The sequence below is a fragment of the Brassica napus genome, chromosome C5 (genome assembly GCF_020379485.1).
Source record: "Brassica napus cultivar Da-Ae chromosome C5, Da-Ae, whole genome shotgun sequence".
In the NCBI taxonomy this organism is placed as follows: domain Eukaryota; kingdom Viridiplantae; phylum Streptophyta; class Magnoliopsida; order Brassicales; family Brassicaceae; genus Brassica; species Brassica napus.
The window spans coordinates 38,526,775-38,550,460 of NC_063448.1; the positions used below are offsets into that span (position 1 = coordinate 38,526,775).

The window sequence follows — 23,686 nt, forward strand, 5'->3', positions numbered from 1 at the left end:
AAGGTTTAGAAAATAAAAGAAACTAACAAAAAGGTAAATACTTAAAAAAATATATCTTAAGATAAGTTACGTTTTGATATGGTAGGGTAAAGGCACTTTTTCCTTAATGAAATTTCCTTTTTAAAAAAAGAAATTAACGTAAAATATTAATATTAAAATAGTAAACATCCAAAAATGGTATAATCCTTTAAAAGGAAAATAGCCAACATTGTCACATAATTTTTTTTAATATAAGGCGATTCAAGCTATTCCCAATTTCTCATTACAACTTAAGTAATAAAAAAGTTGTCAAGTCTTTCATTGAAAAAACTTAAGAAAACCCAGAAAATTTTAAATAACTCAATACCATAATCTGTGCGATGGTTTCTCAACGTGGAAAGAAGAAAAACACTACTAGTGTTGTTTGGGACAAAATCATCTATTACAATTGTAAGTTTTCAACACCATAATTTTATGCTAAAATTGTCCTTCACTATTACAAACTGCATACACTAAACAACTCTTCTCATTCCATGTGACATAGGTGGATGTGGTATCTGTTTCAAACATGGTAAAAAATCAGAATACTAAATTGTCAACTCAATTTTAGACACTATATGTTAAATCTAATTTTTTAATACACAGTTGAACAGAAAAAGGCACGTGGAATGCGCATAGCCATTATATTATCTAAAAGAGAATCTGCAAAAAACATTGGTATGTTCGTACAAATTCATATTCAGTGATTAACTTCACAAATAATTTAAAAAACAAAAGTCTCACGTACTAATTTATCTTCTAAACAGGAAATCAACATGCATCGGTGCCAACGTCACACCCTAAAAGAACAAGAAGAAGTAAGAAAATTAACAAAGACTTACTTATGTTTAAACCTTATTTTCAGTCATTACATAATTCTGATAGGATCTGACACTTTTATATGCAAAACAATTTCGATGGAATCGCAGAGCCCGAGGATATTCTCCACTGTCCTTACTGCGATGCTTTAGTCTGGCACTCGGAAAATTGCGGTAGAGATCCACAAACTGGGAATCCATTGTACACAATCTGCTGTCAACAGGGCCGTGTAAAATTACCGCCAGTAAGACAACCACCACCAGTTCTAGAGAAACTTCAAGATGAGAGTTCTTTTCGGAATAACATACGAGTATACAACTCTATTTTGGCATTCACGTCAATTGGAGCAAAAATAGATCACACTGTCACATCCGGATCGGGGCCTCCTACCTTTAGGATACAAGGTCAAAATTATCATCGCATTGGTTCTCTCATTCCTACTTCAGGCAATCCACCAAAATTTCTTCAATTATACATTGTCGACACATCAAATGAAGTCTCAAACCGTATCCAGTCTTTACAGCGAACTCCGTCATCAGGGCCTCTTCAAGAAGGCATTGTCAAGCAGTTGATTGATATGTTAGATTCAAGTAACCATCTTTGCCAAATATTTCGTAAAGCTCGAGATCAATACGAGACAGCTGGTGCCAAAGAGTTTACTATAAGACTGGTAGCAAATCAAGGGAAAGGTAGACAATATGATATGCCTAACACCAATGAGGTTGCTGGTTTGATAGTCGGTGATTTGTCAACTACTACTGGTTACAAAGATGTCATATTACAATATCAGTCAAACCATTTGCAAGAAATACGAGATGATCATCCTTTGTATATGTCTTTACAGTATCCACTGCTATTTCCTTACGGCGAATATGGATTCCACACTGAAATACCTTATGTGGTAGCTGAAGGTAGACAAAGAAAAAAATCATTCATAAGCATAAGAGAGTATTATGCTTATCAGATACAAACTCGGCAGAAAGAAGGGAAGACAATGATAAAATCAGGACGTTTATTACATCAATATGTAGTTGATGCATACACAGCTATCGAAGCGGAAAGACTAAGGTGGAACAAAAACAATCAAGAGCAGCTAAGAGCGGATTTGTACAACAATGTGTGTGATGCAGTTTGTAAAGGTGATACTGATGCAAGAGTACATGGGAAAAGAGTGATCCTACCTTCAAGTTTTACTGAAAACCCTAGATACATGATCGAAAAGTATCATGACGCAATGGCAATATGTCGAACATACGGAAATCCAGATTTGTTCATTACTATGACAGCCAATCCAAACTGGAAAGAGATAAATGACCATCTGGAAGCATGTGGTGGTGGATCCGGAAATGATAGACCTGATATTGAGTGTCGAGTTTTCAAAATGAAACTAGAACAAATGCTTGAAGATTTTAAGAAGGGAACATTCTTCAAGCCATATATAGCAGATATGAAAAAAATTATTTAATATAATATTTATTAGTGCTAAGAAAAATATTAGGTTTAGGATATGTGAATTTAATATCGCCAAAATATAAACACGTAGACATGACAATCATAATAGCATATACACGTTAGTTGCATTACACCGTCATTACATGCAATATTTGCATGGTGTTTTGGGTGTAACGGGTAAAGAAAACTAAATGATATAATTGAGCAGAAAAACTAACCCAATGAGTTAAGTCTATATATTATGATCACGAAAGTTGCTTATACATTATTTTAATTATAATTGAACTCCTTACATGTTTTTTTTTACAGTGCTGCACACCATCGAATTTCAAAAACGTGGATTGCCACATGCACATATGCTCATTTGGTTGGATGGTGCATCAAGAATTCCAACAACAAATGAAGTTGACGCAATAATCTCTGCCGAACTACCGCATAAAGAGAATGACCAACAAGGGTTTGAGCTTGTGGAGAAACACATGATGCACGGTCCATGTGGATTGGATCGACCAAAATCTCCTTGCATGAGAAATAAAGAATGTTCAAAAAGATACCCAAGGCAATATACTGATCAAACCTCAATCGACAAATCTGGCTATATAATTTACCGGCGACGGCAAGATGAAGGTAACTTTGTGATCAAAGGAAAAACAAAGTTGGATAATCGCTATGTTGTTCCACACAATTTAGCTATTTTAAAAAAATATCAAGCTCATATAAACGTGGAGTGGTGCAACAGAACAAATGCTGTCAAGTATCTTTTCAAATACATTACAAAAGGAGTCGACAAAGCTACCATTGTGATAGAAAAAGGTCCCGAGGCTTCAAAACACACACAAGATAGTGTATCAACGAAAAGACCAAGAGATGAGATACAAGAGTACCTTGAATGCCGATATGTATCTGCTTGTGAAGCCACGTGGAGGACTTTTTCCTTCCACATTCATCAACGTAAGCCTGCAGTTCAAAAACTTATAATCCATCTTCCTGGACAACACCACATAAGATACAGAGCTAAAGATGATCTCAGAAAAGTTCTATCAAAAGAAGATATTGAGAGAACAATGTTTACAGCATGGATGGAGAAAAATATAGAATCTGAAGAGGCTCGCCAACTAACTTATTTGGAATTTCCAACAAAATTTACATGGAACAGCGAGAGTAAAATCTGGAGTGAGAGACAACAAGGAGGAATGATAGGAAGAATAATCAACATTCATCCATCTTCAGGACAATTATATTATTTAAGGATACTCATCAACAAATTAAGAGGACCACGAAGTTTTGAGGAAATCCTAACATTTGAGGGAAAAATATATCCAGATTACAAATCAGCATGCTATGCTAGAGGTCTATTAGATTCTGACATTGAATGGCATGATGCTATGAATGAAGCTATTCGATGGGGTACACCTTATCAGCTACGGCAACTATTTGTTTTACTGCTGATATATTGTGAAGTAGGCAGTCCTCTTAGTTTATGGAATCGATGTTGGAAATCACTAGGTGAAGACATGCTTAACAGAAAACGCAAAACTTTTGGCTTTCCAAAACTACAGCTAAATGAATATGAGATCAAGCAATATACTTTGATGGAGATAGAGAAGGTGATGCACCAGCATGAAAGGTCACTAGATGAGTTCAAAGATATGCCAAAACCTGATCAAACAGTTCTGAAAGAACTAGGTAACACGCTGCTAACCCAAGAGTTACAATACAATGTACATCAGGAAAAAGAGGAACATAGCAAGCGATTCAGCAGTCTAAATGTGCAGCAAAGAAAAGTTTATGATGCAGTTATGGAGTCAGTTGAAAATGGTTTGGGTAAACTATTTTTTCTATACGGTCCTGGTGGAACAGGGAAGACATACCTTTACAACACCATTATTTCTAAGTTGCGATCAGAAAAAAAAATGTGCTCCCAGTTGCTTCCTCTGGCATCGCAGCATTGCTTTTACCTGCAGGAAGGACAGCACATTCCCGCTTTAAGATACCCATGAATCTCAATGAAGATTCAGTATGTCATATATTTCCAGGAACAATGCTTTCTGAACTAATTGAAAAGACTGATCTAATTATATGGGACGAGGCACCTATGACAAATCGGCATGCATTTGAAGCCCTTGACAGAACACTGCGAGATTTGATGTCCATTAAAGATCCAAAAGTTAAAGACCAACCTTTTGGAGGCAAAACTGTACTATTAGGTGGAGACTTCAGGCAAACGCTACCGATAATTCCACAAGGTTCTAGAGCTGATGCAGTTTTAGCATCAATAAAACAGTCACACTTGTGGGACTTCTGCAACGTCTTCGATCTCAAACAGAACATGAGACTTGATGAATCACAAGAAAGCTTTGCGGAATGGCTGCTAAGTGTAGGAGATGGAGCTGAACCTACAAACGAAGAAAGAGCAGCCAACGAAGACGATGGTCAAATGGTCGAGTTTAATCCCAAATTCTTAATGCAATCATCTGGAAATCATTTGCAGGATATATTCGAAGCCACCAGCAGAGAAAATATTCTATCAGCAAGTACAAAAGCAAGTATTACCGAGAGAGCTATTCTAACTCCACGAAATGAGACGGTTGATGAGATTAACTTATACATGTTGGAAAAAAAGCAAGGAATATCAAAAGAATATTTGAGCTCAGACAGCATAGGCAAGGCTGACACAATACCTACAAATCACGAGTCTCTATATACGGTTGAATACTTAAACTCTTTGGAGTTTTCAGGACTACCAAAACATATATTGTCTTTGAAAGTAGGAGTTCCAATAATGCTGCTTCGCAACATTAATCAAAAGGAAGGTCTGTGCAATGGTACAAGATTTATTATAACTCGACTGGGAAATAGATTGATAGAGGCCGAAATAGTAACAGGCACACATGCTGGGAAAAAAGTTATTCTACCAAGGATAATTTTATCACCACTTGATTCAAAGCATCCTTTCACACTAAGAAGACGTCAATTTCCAATAAGAGTATGCTATGCAATGACAATCAATAAAAGCCAGGGACAGAGTTTAAAATCGGTGATGCTCTATCTACCTCAACCAGTTTTTAGCCACGGTCAACTGTATGTAGCGCTTTCACGTGTAACATCTCCGGAAGGTCTTACTATACTAAAACCCGACAACGATGCAGACATGACAGTCAAAAATATTGTCTACAAGGAAATATACAATGGATTACCGACATAGTAAGGTCATATCTTAATCTAGACCAAAAAAAAAAAAAATATATATATATATATATATATACAGAGAAAATATCCAGAAATCTAATATGCTTACTTGATTTTCCTTGCAGACAATTGATAATTTCAAAAGCAAACAGAGTTACTGCATCACAGAAGAAACAAACAGGATAGAAGACTACATGTATTTAGCTCATTGTAAGCCTATACTTTTCAAAACCAACTGTTTATGAATCACTTTAAGAATACGCACAGAATAAACAAACAAACAATATTTACTTTATCGTAAATCAATTATTGAGCTCATGTTCTTAAACGCAAGGAAAAAAACAATACCTTATATTAGCAGTGTTCAAGGATTGATCAATCATACCAAACCGAAACATCAAAGACAAGCTTTCCCTGTAGAACAATTACAAAACTATGATTTGATTAAGCAATAGGGATAACAAGCAAACTAAAAATCAACGGGCTGAATTGTAGAACCTGGAAAATTACTCAGGCCTAGACAATCAGAAGCAATGCAAGGTGACAAAGAGTGGAAAGATCGTCGCAAGACTTCCGCTATGCAACATTAACTCAATCCGATGTAGTTGTCTGTTGGATAGGTTTATTTTCGGTTTCCCCATCAAAATCGTTTGTCCTCTCAAGCCAGATAGATAGAAACAGAAATCTCAGATGAAACCCGATCTCGAAATCATCAGGACTCGAATCTAATAACCCAACCACGGCCGAGAGGATCAAAGTGGATCTGTTATGAAAAGAACGATAAAATGAGAGGATTAGGTTTCCTATTTTCTGTGATTTTCTCACCTTACTTTGAAGTGATTAGGTTTATCTTTAGATTATGTTTCTGTCGTAAACAAAATAAGTTTCTAAACCAAAACTATACCATTCCACAAACCAAGAGTAAACCACATATGAGAAAATCAGGTTTAAAATAGTTTTGATACGAGTCAAAAAATTAATATTTTTGATAAATCAGGTATAACAATTTATATAGTTGAAATATTTAAATTAGTAAATTTCATACAGCAAACATCAAACTCATAGAAAAATATTTTATACAATATATATAATTATATCCATTAAACCAATTTAGAAACTTTCATATCTTTTTTGCATCACTTTTGATATCTACTTATAAGATTTATATTCTTTAAATTAGCTATTAGAAAACACACAATCATAATCGAAATATATATTATATAAAATAAATAATTATAAATTAAAAAAATATTTACTGCTCTGATTATTTATAAGACTGAGAAAAAAAATAATCTGTATAACCTAACCACACTCAATCTGAAAAGCAATATCAAATCTGAATCGAATCTATTAAAATATGAATGAGACCAAAACTTTTATATGTAGAGAATCAAAATTAAGCCTGACTCGGACAAAAATATTTCAAATATGCGAAATATCCAAATTAGATTTATTTGTATATATATTAGTTATCTGTAGATTTAATATCAACAAATCTAAATATATAATATATTTTGAAATTTCCCAAAACACATGAAAATATGTACAAATAATCAAAAGTATATAGCAAAAGTAGGTAAACAACACTCAAAATTCCAAAATATTTGAAATATCTTAATTTTCCATCCAATAATCAACTCAAACCAATTTTATGTTAAGTTTAAGTATTTTGGCATACATTATTCAAATTTATATGTTATATATTGTTTTCATTTTTGGATTTTGATAAATTAAATGTACATTTATGAATTTAAATTATTTTTAATATAATTTAAACGGGTTGTAATCTGAATTAAACAACAAAAATTCGAACCAAATTCAAACTAAAATTTACAAATACTCGAATAAAGCTTAAATATTTAATCTCAAAAACTGTAAAACCGAATAGACCTGTGAACCGAATTAGAACATCAACCCCTAATTTTAACGAAAGAACTTAGAATTAAAAATTATTTTAAAAATAAGTGTAAATGGTAAAAAATATGCTTATATATACAGAAATAAAAATAAACGGGGAAATTACCACAAATACCACATTCATAATATCACTTTTCATATTTACAATAATCATATATACACTTTTAATGAAGGGTAAAAGACGCTTATATCCCTATGATCAATTATCTAGACTTAGAGTTTATAGTTGAGGGATGGAATATGGTTTTTAGAATAAAAAAATTAGGATTCTAATAAATATATCAATAAATACTTAAAAATATAAAACAAAATTGAAAAAATAATTTCAAACATAATTTCAAATTTTCAAAAAGAAATTTTGGGGAAAAAATTATAAAAATAAAAAATAAAAATTTTGAAAACATAAAAAAAATGTTTTTTGTTATTTATTTATTTAAATAATTATTTAATATATATATATATAGGAAACAAGTGTATAAGAATATTTTGCCACTTAATAAACAATGTATTTTTGAAAATATTTATTTAGTTGTGGTGAAGATGAATAATGGTACCATGAAAGTGGTAAACATTAAATTCTTTCAAATAAAAACAACAAATTCTTTTGATATATTTTCATAAAGATAAAAAATTTGTAAATCAACTGTATTTTGATATTTAAAAAGGAATAAAGATGTTATTAATACAAACAAGCGCGTAGCGCGAGTGAAAAATCTAGTCTATATTATAATAGATCAGTTTTTGCTCACTCCTCAGCGCGCCACGTCATCGTTTTGTGGGTCCCACTTTTAAAAAGTGTAAAAAAGTGTCAAGTCCATGGCTCGAACCCGAGTTATTAAGATATAAACACCAACATTTATACCACTAAGCTAACTGATACCTTTGTACATTGATGGCCGAACCTAATATATATTTATGAAGGTCGGAAGCCCTTGCTTCTTCAGCTTCCTCTGAGGGTCGGACTTACAAGTGTGTTATGGGTTCCATTTTTAAATGGGATTCATCACGTTATATGAAAAAAGCTTAAGGTTGCAACAATTATGGTTTTCCTATATTGTAAACTGTTGTAGTTTAATATGGGTTATTTTCATCATTGTCTCAAACAAGTCTGAGTTACAGAGTTGCGCCGTGTGTATGTTCGTAATCTATTTTTTCACCGGTGAACTCTTCATGTCCCCATCTTAAATCGCTTGATCATATATGTTCCTGATTTGTAGCCCCTCTGTAAACCATATATATATGATTGATGAACCCAATCTGCATCTCCACAAAACTCATTGATTCCTCTTAGCTTTAACCATCTTCTAGAAAATGTTTCTCTCTGCCTCCCCAGTTCGTCAAACCGGCGTCCCGGCGTCCGTCACTCAACCTTCGAGTCTCTCCGTCTTGGTCTTAGTAGTCAGAGCATAGCCTCTGGCTTCCTCCGCTTCTGGGATTCCCTGAACTTCAAGAAAGACAGGGAGTTTGTGGGAATCACGGTTTTCTTCCTCGATGAAAAGGTAAGTTAATCTTTGATCTATCACCCTTATTTAACATAATTGTTTTAATTTATTTCCTGATTCTTTGTTGGATAATACTATTTGCAGATTCCGTGATTCATGGGTTTACTCCCGTCGGACGTGCTAATCATTACATGCCATCTTTGAAAGCAGATTCCATTGTGAAAGTCGATCGTTTTGAGGTTGCTAGGTGCTCCAAGTGATTGCAAACACAAACCTAGAAATTGGTAAACATAGCATATTTGGCAGCTCCAAGCAAGATTACAATCAGGCAAATTCAAGTGGAATGACATACCAACAACTGAAACTGATAATTAGTCAACAACTTATCCCATATTTTCCTTATCTGAAAAAATCTATTGTGTTTCTGTTCTATTTTTTCATCTACGTAACTTTAGCCTCTGTCATGGATAGCTCTCTCCCAAGAATTGCATTGACTATGGTTTCTGGGAAGAAACAGATCTTGCTCCTGAAAAAAGACTGTGACAACCCTGTTGTAAAATTTTAGTTTGTGCAGAACAAAAAACCTTGATTTATTTTCTATTTAGTATAGTGATAGTTGTTGACAATCATTAGTTATTTGCCAATATGTTTTTTATGCGGCATTTCAGAACTCTCTATTCCAAGCGGAACAGCAGATGGAAGCTAATTTTTCTGGAAGCTCCTCGACTTCAAGACAGAATCAGAAGATAGATGTTGGTGGGAGGTTAATCAAGGGAATACTTCAGAGAAGTGAGACGGCCTAGCCAGACTTCATCTTTTGTACAGTCTGAGCAAAGAGTGGAACCCACAAAACAAGAGAGAAGAAAAAACAAAACACGAAATTAACATATTCAGATCTTCTCTCTTGCATGTCTAACATCTGGCGCCGACGAAACTCAACACCCATGGCAGACGAAGCTGATGCAAGTAAACCTCTCATCAATCATGCTTAAAATCAATCTACGCTTTTCAATCTCACAAACTAAGAAACAATTTTACCTACATGAATCGGGAAATTAGTGCCCACATTCCCGACATAGAGAAAAAAAAGAGTTGAAGTCCTAACAGTTTTTTCAGTATTAGACTAAACCACAGATTCAAGGCCCAGTTATTTTGAAACCCTAACATTTTAAATCCAAATTTATTATCTTTTTCCATGCACTATTTGATTTATATACAAACAACTACCTAAGTAAACACTAACAAGTTCCATCACCCTCAACTTTGAACATATAAGATATAAAAATATCAACATATGACTTCGTCGTCCATTCTTATATCAAACTCATCAACCTATGTAATATCCAAAGTCCCATCAATCACATTATAGACAAAAAAAACAATAAAATCCCGTAAACAAAACTATATAATACACCTATAATGTAGTCGACCCCGCGCTTGCGCGGGGACTATGCACCTAGTAATAAGAATGTTACAGATTGTGGATGGGCTCATACCTCTATGTTATGAATAAAGATAGACTTTTCCATTACTTTTATAACACGTTATCAGTACGATTGATCTCTAAAACCCTAAGCTAAAACCAAATCGAAAAACCCTAAAAACCCTAATCCTAGCCGGCAATCCGACGAACCCTAAACCCCGATCGCGTCTCTTGTTCCCGCATCTGTTCCAGCTCACGTCCCCGATCAACTTCAGCCCAAGGCGTTCCTGATCCTAGCTCAGACGTTCGCAACTCGAGAGCAGCAGCTCCAGCACACGACTTCTTCCTCGTTCGCGACAGCATCAGACAGCTCGCATCCGACGATCAAGGCGTTCCCAATCAAGCAACAAAGGACGTCTGCGACTCGATCCATTCCAGCTCGTGTCCCATTCGTGTCCAGCTCGCGGCTCAACTCCTTTGGTGGTCCGATTCAACAATCATCTAAGGTTAAAAGGTAATTCAAAACCTAAGAACCCATAATCGAACATGAATTGATTGATAAAGAATGAAACCCTAAAACCCTAATCTTTATGAATCAAAACCATAGGGTAATAGATCAAAAATCCTAATTGAGTAAATCGAAGCTCTAAAAGTTCGATACCCCAAACCCTAAATCATGTTCCTACATGATTAAAACCCCGAATCGGTTTTTACAAGTTAAAATCCGATAAACTCTAACCCTATATCTATAAACCCTAAATAATATAAGTATCAGAATTAATTATACTATAATTATAAAATCACCTATTAAAACCCTAATCGAATATTTTGAAATAAAAACTGTTTTCGGTTTTGATCATTGAGGTTTTAAATCTGATTGAATCTGATGCTATGTTGCTAGAATTGTTTGACCGTTAAATTGATAGATTTATTTTCTCATCCTGCTTGGTTAATTGTTCATCTGATTTAAAATTGTTTAAACCGATCAGCCTGTTAAAACATTGATTGAATCCGATAGGTTGCTAGCTTGCTTTGCTTATATAATCCGATAGGTTGATAGATTGATTGAGGTTTACTTGTTTAAAATCCGAATGATCTGATTGCATGATTCTTGAGGTTTAATATCATCTGCTAGGATTGATAGTTTTGTAATCTGATCTGTTTTAAATAGAAACCCTAAATAATCCGTATGATAGGTTATATTGATACGATTTGGATGTCTTTGAGAATTGAGAATCCGTATGCTAGGTTGATAGATTCATGATAAATAATGTCTTGAGGTTTAAGATTGTATGCTAAGTTCGATTAAATTGATTGATCTGATTATATGTTTTTTAAGTTTAATAAATTCAGATACTAGATAAATTATTTACACATGGTTTATGCTAAATACCAATTAGCCTTGAAACTGATTCATTGAAATTCATGCTTGAAATCTATATTCTAGTATTGCTAAAATCAGCCTTGAAACTGATTCATTGAAATTCATACTTGAAATCTATATTCTAGTATTGCTAAAATCAGCCTTGAAACTGATTGAGTTATTAATACATCTTTTTACTAGTCTTGCTAAAATCCATTGATTGTTAAACCCTAATTGCATGATTAATTGAATCCGTTTTTGCTAGTCTTGATAAACCATAATATTATGAGCACATAGAAATAGTATTGCTGAGACTTGCTAGAAATTGACTGATTGATTAAATGCCTTTAAGATTGATAGTCTCATTGTCCTCACAAGATTGAAATCCGAATTGATTGTTTTTAAGAGTAAGACGACATGAAAATTATACCTAAATATTGAGTGATATATGATTTGAGATGTCGAAAATCAACCTGGATTTTGCTGCCCTAAATCTCTCTGGAGATAATTATTTACGGTGGGCATTGGATACAAAGATTATCCTAAAGTCAAAAAGACTTGGTGAATGTATCATAGAAGGCAATAATGCCAATGAGAAAGATTGATACATGGCAATATTAATTATTAGCCATCATCTTATTAAGAGTCTCAAAGATCAGTATCTGACTATAGAGAATCCTCTAGACCTTTGGACAGAGTTAAAAATCGAGATATGATCACCAAAGAACGGTGTTATTACCAAAGGCCCTATTTGATTGGAGGAATCCCAGAATCCAGAACTATAAGTCTGTGGATGAGTCTATTGCTAGCTGGACAAAATAATGGATTACTGATGAGAAACAGTGAATTGAGACCTCCTGGATTAACCCCATTACCTGATACCAATAAGGCCGCAGAAGAAAAAAAAAAGGTAACCACGTCCAGAATGATAGACCACACGGTCATGGCCGTGGAGGGTGGAAAGGACGTGGCCATGGCCACTATAACACATTTGGCCGTGGGAATCACTATGGCAGAGGCCGTGGGTATCAACCCAATTTGAGCCATGGTCAAGGCAGTGGCCGTGGTATATCCTTTAAACCACAAAGCTCGACCAAATCAGTGTGCCATAGATGTGGAATGGGGAACCATTGGGCTAAGATATGAAGGACTCCCAAACATTTTTGTGACCTCTATCAAAGAGAGTCTGAAAGGGAAGAATCCTGAAACCCACTTGGTCTATAAAGATGGTGAAAATAATTTCGAACATGATCAAGATGATCTTATGGAATATGAGACTTATGATTGCCTAAAAGAATCAAGTTGATAATCTGATTTCGACATCAAACTTGTGTGATTGCTTTGCTTTTATGCTTTCTCTAATTTTTATCTCCTTGAATTTATTTCTATTACATTGTCTGCTTAGATTAAATGAATGAATGATTTTTCTATATGAGTACACTGAAAAACGCCAATATAAGTACTAAAGCAGGTATCGCCAGTCTGAAAGAAGACTATGGCTAGGCTAATATATTATTGCCTAAGGGTATGCATCTAGAAATCAGTGATACCTATTCACTCAGCTCTAAGAGCAAGAGCATCCTATTGAGTTTTCAAAATATAAGAATGAATGGTTTCCATATTGAAACAATGGGCGAAGGAAACAAAGAGTTCCTTCAGATATATGTATAAAATCGCCCAAGGCCATAATAAGTCCTAAATACTATACATGCATTCTCTATCGGCCTAGACTATGCATAGATCAGTATGATAGAGGCTAAAAGCCTGCGAAAATATACACTTTATGGCACGACCGGATTGGCCATCCTGGTCCAAACATGATGCAAAAATTGATATTCAAAAGGCACACATTAAAAGATAAGAAGAGTTATTCCAAAGAATCTCACGTGTGTAGCATGTACACAAGGGAAACTCATTAGGCCATCACCAGTAAAACGGCTACGAGCCCCTTTTTCATAAATAAAGACTATATGTCTAGATAATACTGGTGAATACATGTCCCAAGCGTTTAAATGATTATGGTATGTCCATGGGGGTAAGTGTGGACAATTCTGTGATACATGTCCATACCAAGAACGGCTTGGCCGAAATCTTTTAAAACGCAAATAGCTGATTGATAGACCATAACTTATGAGGTCAAAACTCCCATTCACAGCTTGGGCCACACGAAATTTACATGCACATAAGTTAATACGCATCAGGCCATTTAGTGAGCATAGATATCCCCTATCACAATTATTAACGGGTCAAGAGCCATACATACCCCATCATAAGACATTTGGATGTGCTGTCTATGTACTAATTGCTCCACCACAGAGAACTAAGATGGGACCTCAAAAGGAGGATGGGGATATATGTTGGATATGATTCTCCCACAATAATAAAGTACTTTGAGCCAACTATGGGTGATTATATTTGAGGCCAGGTACACGGATTATTTTAAGACCATGAAGAGAAAAAAATAATAAAGCTGGTAAAAAATGGTAAAAGAAAAAGAATGGAATCAACCATCAATGTCTTGGCAAGATCCTCGGACTAAAGAATGTGAAATAGACGTCCAAAGATTATACATTTACAAAGCTAGCTAATCAAATGCCAGACACATTTGCTGACCCGAAAAAGAATGACTAAGTCATATATAAACCAGCTTGTAAAGCACCAACGAATTTGATGTCCAAGAAGAGACACAGTCAAGTTGCTACAGAGTCTAGACAACGTATGAAACATGGTAGACCAAATAGGTTCCAGAAGATAAGAATCCTCGGAAACAAAAGAAAGGTGCAGAGAATGATAATCAAAATCCAAATCCGAGGTTACTAAGGAAACCATCCCAGACATGGAGATAAGGCCGGCCGGCTCTAAGGTACAGGTACCAAACAATGTAGCTTGGGACGCCAAGCTGCAAAGTATTAAAGGTCCTGATAATAATGAATCTCAATCGATTATATCATGTCTGGAACATAATGGAACCAATAAGGAATGTCGACATAAGATGATTTATTTGCATACAAGGTAGCACTTGAATTTATGAATATAAGCGAGGATCATGAACCCACGTCAATATAAGAGTGCGCACTCGTAGAACAGATTGGATTGAATGGAAACGTGGGGTTAAATAGTTTAAGGAAGAAAGGCGTATTTGGCCATATGATTAAGACGCCATATGATGTTAAAACCAGTGGATATAAATGGGTCTTGTGAGGAATAGAAATCGTGAGATATAAAGCTGATGTTGCACAAGGATTCTCACAAAGACCAGTAATAGATTATGAGGAGACATACTCCCATGTGGTGGATGCAACTACTTTTAGATTTCTCATAAGTCTGGCTATATAAGAGAGAAAATTAGACTTGCAGCAAGTTGATGTAGTGACTGCATATTTATATGGTCCACTGGATAATGAAAGTACTAGAGGGTATTGAGCTGAAAGTACAACAAGTTCTCGAGAACAATATTGATAATCATCAAAGTATATGATCTGAATATCCTAGGAACCTCTGGATACAATTTCCCAAACAGTTGAATATCTCAAGAAAGAGTTTGAGATGAAAGATCTTGGAAAACAAAGTTTTGTTTGGGATTACAGCTTGAGTACATTAACAATGAAATCCTTGTGCATCAAATAGTATATACAGAAAAGGGTACTCAAGAGATTTAATATGGACCAGTCTCACCCATTATCTAGTACATGGGCGTGAGATCACTTGTTTTGGACACTGATCCATTCAGTCCAAAGGTGGACGATAAAGAAGTCCATTTAGTCCTGAGATGGACGATGCAGAAGTCTTGTTTTAGACACTGATCTGATTGGTCCATAAGAAGGACGATGAAGAAGCCTTTGATTTTGGTTTATTTTATACTAACCAGCCCAAAGAGGGGTTATTTGGTTTTGTTGATTTGTTTTTCAGACATGTTATGTTTTACACATGGTGGTACACGCATATCACAGTAACATCATCCAAGATTTCGTGTGTGTGTATTTGAGGTCGATGACTCAATATGTTCGATCAGATTGTGGCATGGCCGATGGTAAAGAAGAACCTACTATCATGTTCGAGGATGAAGCATATTCTGCCCAAGATCTTCATCACCCACGGATTGCAGAAAATTGGAGAGGTCCAAGGGACCTTCAGTAATGTCCAAATCATGGGGAGTAATGTGTGTTGTACTCTTTTTCTTTCACCATGGTTTTGTCTCAATTGGATTTTCCTGGTAAGGTTTTAATGAGGCAACATTAAAGCACATTATAAGCTCTAAATGGTTATGACATCCAAAGGGGAGTGTTATGAACTAGATTTTGGATGACTCATAACCAAGAGATTATGATTTGTAATCTTTCCATTTATCTATGACGGTGTAATCTCATATATAAGGAACCTCTATGTTATGAATAAAGATAGATTTTTCAATTACTTTTATAAGAAAGAACTAGAGCTTGACCTGCGCCCGCGCAGGTATTAGTTTTTACGTATTTATACATTGATATTTTCTTTTATGATTAGTGCTATTTATTTTAGATATGTCTCCATATAACTAATTGTATTCAAAAGATCCGGATCGAACCGGATAATATGATTATTTTTGGTTCAAATATCCAAATCATTTTTAAATACATTCGTTATTTGAATATTTTTAGTTTTCTGTACATCAGAACCAAATTCATACAGACCCGGGAGATCCAACTTGAAATTCACACATAAATTTATATCCAAACACTGCCTAATTTCAAAACCTAAAAAATCTATACCCGAAAAAAAGACCCGTACCTAAATGGGTACCCGAATGTCTATGCCTAACAGATTCCGTAAACAAATAAATAAATAAATATATATTTATTTATTTATTTGTTTGGCTAAATTAAGTGAAATAGAAAAAAAATTATTTAGTAATATTTTTACAATATTAATAATGATCAATATATGAATATCAATTTGTTTAGATAAGTTTTGGAATTGTAATTAATTAATTTAAATTGATTTTAAATGCCGTGGTAGAATCTGTAAATAAAAATAAATACAAAAAGGAAGTACCTAAAAGGAAATTTCAATACCCAAAAAATCTATACCCGAAAGAAACAACCCGTACTTAAATGGGTACCTGAATGTCTATGCCTAACTGATTCCGTAAACAAAAAAAAATTATTTTAATGTGTTTGGCTAAATTAAATGAAACAGAAATTTTTTTATTTAGTAATATTTGTACAATATTAATAATGATCTATATATGAATATCAATTTGTTTAGATAATTTTTGGAATTGTAATTAATTAATTTAATTTGATTTTAAATGTAGTGGTAGAATCTGTAAATAAAAATAAATACAAAAAGAAATACCTAATTTATTATAAATGCAATGACTAAATGTGTAAATAAAAGAAAATACATATACCGCTATCCAAGTTTCCAAACAATTCTCATTTAATATTTTTATCCATGTTTCCAAACAAACCTCCTTTTTAAACTGCAATTTATGTTTCCAAACAAACCTAATTTGTACTTCAATTTTAATAATATAGATTGATTTTAAATGTAGTGGTAGAATCTGTAAATAGAAAAAAATACGAAAAGAAGTACCTAATTTATTATAAATGCAATGACTAAATGTGTAAATAAAAGAAAATACATATACTAGTATCCAAGTTTCCAAATAATTCTCATTTAATATTATCATCCATGTTTCCAAACAAACCTCTTTTTTAAACTGCAATTCATGTTTCCAAACAAACCTAATTTGTACTTCAGTTTTAATAATATATTAATTAATTTAATTTGATTTTAAATGTAGTAGTAGAATCTGTAAATAAAAATAAATACAAAAAAAAATACCTAATTTATTATAAATGCAATGACTAAATGTGTAAATAAAAGAAAATACATATACCGCTATCCAAGTTTCCAAACATTTCTCATTTAATATTTTTATCCATGTTTCCAAACAAACCTCTTTTTTAAACTGCAATTTATGTTTCCAAACAAACCTAATTTGTACTTCAATTTTAATAATATAGATTGATTTTAAATGTAGTGGTAGAATCTGTAAATAGAAAAAAAATACAAAAAGAAGTACCTAATTTATTATAAATGCAATGACTAAATGTATAAATAAAAGAAAATACATATACTGGTATCCAAGTTTCCAAATAATTCTCACTTAATATTGTCATCCATGTTTCCAAACAAACCTCTTTTTTAAACTGCAATTTATGTTTCCAAACAAACCTAATTTGTACTTGAGTTTTAATAATATATATAGATGTAAATTAGTAATTTCGATGGTAAATATGAAAATATAGGCCCAAACTGTTAATGGGCATTTAAACCCAATATAATTATTTCTGTAGATTTTCTGGTAGAGATCGTTGTAGAGTATTTAATTGCAATACAAGTTACACAGCTTTTATAACCTTAACCATGGAAACGCCACCAAGTATCTTCCTCCGTCCGTTTGATCTCTCAGACGCCGAAGACGTTCTTAAATGGGCCGGTGATGATGACGTCACACGTTACCTTCGATGGACCTCCGTTAAAACCGTGGAAGAAGCCCGACAACACATCCTTCAAACGGCCATACCACACCCGTGGCGCCGTTCCATTTGTCTTCTCAAAGACGGTCGTTCGATAGGTTGCGTCTCCGTCAGGCCTCATACTGGCGATGGTAGGTGCCGAGCTGACCTTGGATACGCCGTCTCTAGACAGTTTTGGGGACGGGGGATAGCCACGGCAGCGGTGAGGATGGCCGTGGAACAAGCTTTTGAGATTTTTCCGGAGGTGGTGAGGCTACAAGCGGTGGTTGAGGTGGAGAATAAAGAAAGTTTTGGAGAAAGCTGGGTTTGAAAAGGAGGGTTTGCTTAAAAAGTATGGTTTTTGCAAAGGAGGTATTAGAGATATGTTTTTGTATAGTTTTGTTAAGGGTCCATAAGGAGGAAATGGGAGAAATAGGGAAGTAATGTTATAATATCAGTCTCTTGCCGAAATGGTAGAGAAGAAACAAATGTTTTGAAAAAATGTTTACGGTAACGAGTGATGGTGGTCTCCATCTTCTTAAGTTTTTTTTTTTTGTAAAGTGGTGCCATATGAATTATGGATCTATCAAGTACTGTTATCTCTGCTAAAAAGTTACTATAAATAGTTTAGAGATTATAAGACTTGGTGATGTTTATAATACAACTAATATTACATATTATATTGTGATTTTCGTGCTTCTTCGGTCGAAGATCCTAGATATCGCGATATGTCCTCGGAATAACGGTATTCCGAGGACATACCGACGAGAATGTCGTCGGAAATTTCTCGTCGGAAAGTAAAATTTTCTCGGAATTTTCTGAGAAAATTCCGAGGGAATACCGAGAATTAAAGATTCCGAGGACATTCCGAAGAAACATTTCCTAGTACTGTTCGTCGGTATCTCCTCGGATATTTCCAATGGAACGGTCCTCGGAAACATTCCGAGAGAAAAGAGGTATCGGAATATTCCGACGAACCTCGGCCGTCGGAATATTCCGAGAAACCTTTGCCGTCGGAATATTCCGAGGAAGTGTATCCGTCGGGATATTCCGAGGAGTTATGCCCTCGGAATATTCCGAGGAAGTTGTCGTCGGAATATCCCGAGGGATACACTTCTTCGGAATATTCCAAAAAATAATTTTTTAAAAAAAAATTAAATTTTTTTTTAATTGAAATTCGAAAATATAAAATTAAAATTGAAATAGAAAACATATTAGATAATATTCAAAGTTGTACATACCAAAATAAAACATTCAGAGTTTTTTAAAAAAAAAAAAAAGAAACTACGGGAACTGCTCGTTCGGGTACATCCTCTTCATCATCTCCATCATTTGCTCGTTCTGCTTCCTCGTTGCCTCCCATCCCGCCTCCTGATCCGCCATCTTTTGCTCCAACGCAGCTATGCGGTCATCTTTGTCCTTCAACTGGTCTAGCACTTCTGGATCAACATAGGGCTGTGGTGCAGAAGGAGGAACCGACCGGGCTCGACGACCCAAACCAACCAAACGTCCCTTCTTCCTTGGAACCGACTGAAATAGAAAATAAACAAATTTAAATAATAGAAAAGATGATAAAATGAAAATAAAGAAATAAATGAATTGAACTTTTTTATAAAGAACATACCGATTCAACGATTTCGTTGATTCGAATCCGGGACAAGTTGGTCGAAGCCGTCGAAGTGGCGTCCAGGTCGGTTTGAAGCTGAGATAGACGGGTCTCTTCGTCTTCCTTCTGAGTTTCGATCAGGCTGAGCACATCCCTCACAACACCATCATCAATCTCCCCGGTGTGCTTGTTGGTATGCGCCGTCTTCATTAGGACGAAATCATCAACCGGCTCGCCATCATTTTCATCTGCCTTGAAAAAAACAAAAGTTAAACAAACATTAGAAATTAGAAGAAATGCATAAAAATAAAATAAAATACTTAAATAATTATAAAAAAAGATTGAACTTACCAAGCGATCCCCCAGAGTGGCAATAGTCTGGGCACCCAAATTGTGCTTGTACATGCCCTTCCTGCCACGATCGCTCTTGCGGTTGGCGGAGTTGGTCACAGAGGTAGCTTTCGTCTCGTCCTTATCCCAATGCACACACAACTCCTCCCAGACCGTGCTGTTGATCGACTTCGGGACCTTTTAATAAAAAAAATATAAAATAGTTTAATAAATCCAAAAATAGTTTAGTAAATTCAAAAAATTGTTTAATAAATTGAAAAAAACCTGGTTGATGAGCCACTTATGCTTCCACTCGTAGATCTGCTTCCCATAGTTGTCCATAACTTTATGGACGAAGGCGTCACAGATAAAGTTCGTGTGATCGGGATTCCAGGTGAACTCTTGCTGAAAAAAAAACACAATTTGTAGAAATTTTATATTAAAGATTAAAAATATAAGTTAAAAAATTAGAATACTTATCGCAAACTGACGAAACCACATCTCCTGGTCCTCAGGAGGGAAGTGAGTGGAAGTCGGATATCCCTTGCTCAGGTTCGAGTACATCATATTGTTGATCCATGCGCTGATCCCGTTCCCGGATCGGTTAAACCTAATATAAGAAACAAATTATTAATAATGAATCAAATTTTAATGAAAGGAAAAAAAAAGACTTTTAATTACCATGTTTGACGTCGTCCCTTTGGACACGAAGTGAGATAGGGAAGATGCTCACGACCGGAGCGGGAAATGAAGAATCCCGACAGTGGCTGCTCGACCCCCGAGAGTGGCTGGACGAACCCTGAGAGTGGCTCCCCGTACCACTACGACCTCGTGGTGAGGCACGACGAGATCGAGACTGGGTCTGATCACCAGTAGACCTGTAAATTAATAAAAACATAAATTTAAAATAGTTTTAATAAATATTAATTGAAAAATATTTAAAATTAGTTATAATAAATATATAAATTAAAAAAAAACATATTTAAAAATAGTTTTAATAAATATTAATTGAAAAACATATTTAAAAATAGTTTTTATGAATAAAAAAAATAATAAAATTGTGTTTATAAATCAAAAAAAAATGTTTTATAAATACAAAATTAGTTTTAATAAATATAAATATTTTTATAAATATGAAATCATCTTTTATAAATCCAAAAATCGAATTTATATACAAAAAACGTTTTGTAAAATACAAAAATCGAATTTATATACAAAAATCGATTTTATAAATACCAAAATAATAAAAAAATTATAAAAAAAATTCTAAATCAATTCAACACAACAAATTATCCAACCAAATCACAATTCTAAACCTATTACACAACCAAATCACAATCCTAACCAATCACCCTAACAAAAATCTATCAAAAAACTTCTAAAATCATCAAATCTACACAAAAACCTAACAAAAAGAACCTAAGAGAGTGGGATAGGGTCCTTACATGATTTGTGTAGGTTTAGAGAGGATTCGCCGGAGAGATCGTCGCGAGAGAAGGGGGAGATCGCCGGAGAGAAGAGAAGCAAGCCGGAGAGGAAGAAGAGAGAAATGGGGAAGAAGAAGTGTTTCGTCTTTATAAAACCTAGGGTCCGACGGAAACTATCCGTCGGAATTTCTTCGGTATTTTCAATTTCAATTTTCGCGAAATATTTGGCGGCTGGTTTACCCGGTTAAATGAAAATATTCCGAAGAAATTCCGACGGACACTTAAATATCCGTCGGAATTTCCTCAGATATTTCATTAATTCGAGGAAAAAGAATATCTTATGCATCTATTTCTACTGGTTTATATTGTTCCTCAGAATTTCCTCGGAATATTCCGAGAAAATTCCGAGGAACACATGTTTGGGGTTTCAAAACATCAAATTTTTTTGCCCTATACCATTTCTTATACAAATGCAATGCATACCATTGAGGAATCTTTGTATAGATGATCATAAACTATGAAATAACAAAATTTCAAAACGAATTGTAAGTATTCTTTTTACCGTTCATTAATGTGTATAAGTGTTTCTCTTATGTTGTGGGGATTTCGTTCATACAATCGGAAAAGTGTTTATTATAGGGTAAGGAACAAATTTTTGACTTCATAATCAGTCTAAGACACTTAATAAGGGTTGTATAAGTGTTATTCAAACCGGAAAACGTTATTTTCGGTTTAAAAACCCTACTTCCTCGGAAAAGCCTCGGAATATTCCGAGGAAATTCCGAGGAACACTTGGATTTCCTCGGAATATTCCGAGGCTTTTCCGAGGAAACAAAAACCCTAAAAAAAAAGCCCTAAATCGTCGGAACAGTCTCGGACAATTCCGAGGAAATTCCGACGAAATCCCTAAATCCTATTATCCCTCGGAATTTCCTCGGTATTCTTATATTAAAAAAAAAAGGCGATGCTACTCTGTTTCCGAGTCATCATCACCAGATGAATCTGAATCTGGATCTTGGTGAAACTCTCCAATCTCTGGTTCATCCTCTACGTGAACGACGGCTTCCTCTCCAAAGTCGGTTAAATCGACTACAAGGCCAACTGCAGCTAAATCTTCTGCTGCACTTAAGTTACCGAATGTGCTTGGTTGTAGTGGGTCTTCCAGCTCAGAACTTCCCTGAACTCGGCCTCTCGGGTTGAGTGATGTAACAGTGACCCATGGATCATCTATGTTCCTAACCCGGGGGTACTTGATATAACAAACATGTAACATTTAAAAAAATATTTAATTTGTAAATAAGTGTTATTAAAACACATGATGATGAATCATTATGAATAATTGATATATGTATATTTAATTACCTGATCGGCCTGAGAAGCAAGAATGAAAGGATCATAATATTGCAACTTTCGCCTTGAATGTACTGATGTAACACCAAATGCATCTGTTCTCACACCTCAATCTGGAGTGTTGTCGTACCAATCACAATAGAAAACAGTACATCGCAATCCAACCATGCCCAGATACTTGATTTCCATAATCTCCCGTATGTTTCCGTAGTATACATCATCTACAGATGCAGAACAAACGCCAGCATCATAAGTCGTACTCGAACGTCTCGTCTTTTGATTTGTGAATGCATATCCTCGAGTACAAAATCTCGGATATGACTTCACAACATACTCTGCTCCACGCACCATCTCGCGTATCCAATCGTCAAATGTTTCACCTCTAGTCATACCAGCAGACACCTATTAATAGCACATATATATGTTATATCAATATATGTGAATTAGTATAAATATGTGATAAATAATATTTTAATTTGTTTAAAGCACTCACATAAGTAAGCATCCATCCAGAAAATTCTCTCTGCTTCAGTTCTTCAAGTTCCTCCTCTGTGGCGTATCTATATTCGAACCGCTTTTCTGCCATGAAAATCCTGTACATATGTTGACAATAATATAATAAATTAAGATTTAAATTTCAACTTGTTAACATAAAAATTTGTAAGCTAATTTATTTACCTCTCATATTAAAGAACATCTTCGCAGTTGGTGAGCAAATATATTTGCAAATGACTGCGCTCCTGCTCAGTAAGTCGACGGTCCTTTGGTTTTCCGCTAAGTCGTCCAACATCTGTGAAGATGTCTGGAACCGTAACATGATATGTTGCCCGTTCGCCTCTATCATCAT

At 34.7% G+C, this 23,686-nt stretch overlaps 1 long non-coding RNA gene and 1 pseudogene across 6 annotated transcripts; one reads left to right on the top strand and one right to left on the bottom strand.

The window, feature by feature from the left end:
- Positions 1–1,515: 1,515 nt before the first annotated feature.
- LOC106424777 lies at positions 1,516–6,339 on the bottom strand. Of its 6 annotated transcripts, none has more exons than XR_007324082.1 (7): positions 5,977–6,339; positions 5,827–5,892; positions 5,588–5,635; positions 5,343–5,460; positions 4,470–4,685; positions 4,161–4,247; positions 2,512–3,246 (listed from the first exon to the last, which is right to left on the bottom strand). It is a non-coding gene; the product is annotated as an uncharacterized LOC106424777 (long non-coding RNA). The 6 variants fall into 6 exon arrangements; XR_007324080.1 differs by having other exon boundaries at positions 4,383–4,685; XR_007324079.1 differs by lacking the exons at positions 5,343–5,460; positions 5,588–5,635 and adding an exon at positions 1,516–1,742 and having other exon boundaries at positions 2,019–3,246; positions 4,383–4,685; positions 5,977–6,335.
- Positions 6,340–17,656: 11,317 nt separating this feature from the next.
- On the top strand, positions 17,657–18,738 carry LOC106424716 (annotated as a pseudogene).
- Positions 18,739–23,686: the final 4,948 nt, after the last annotated feature.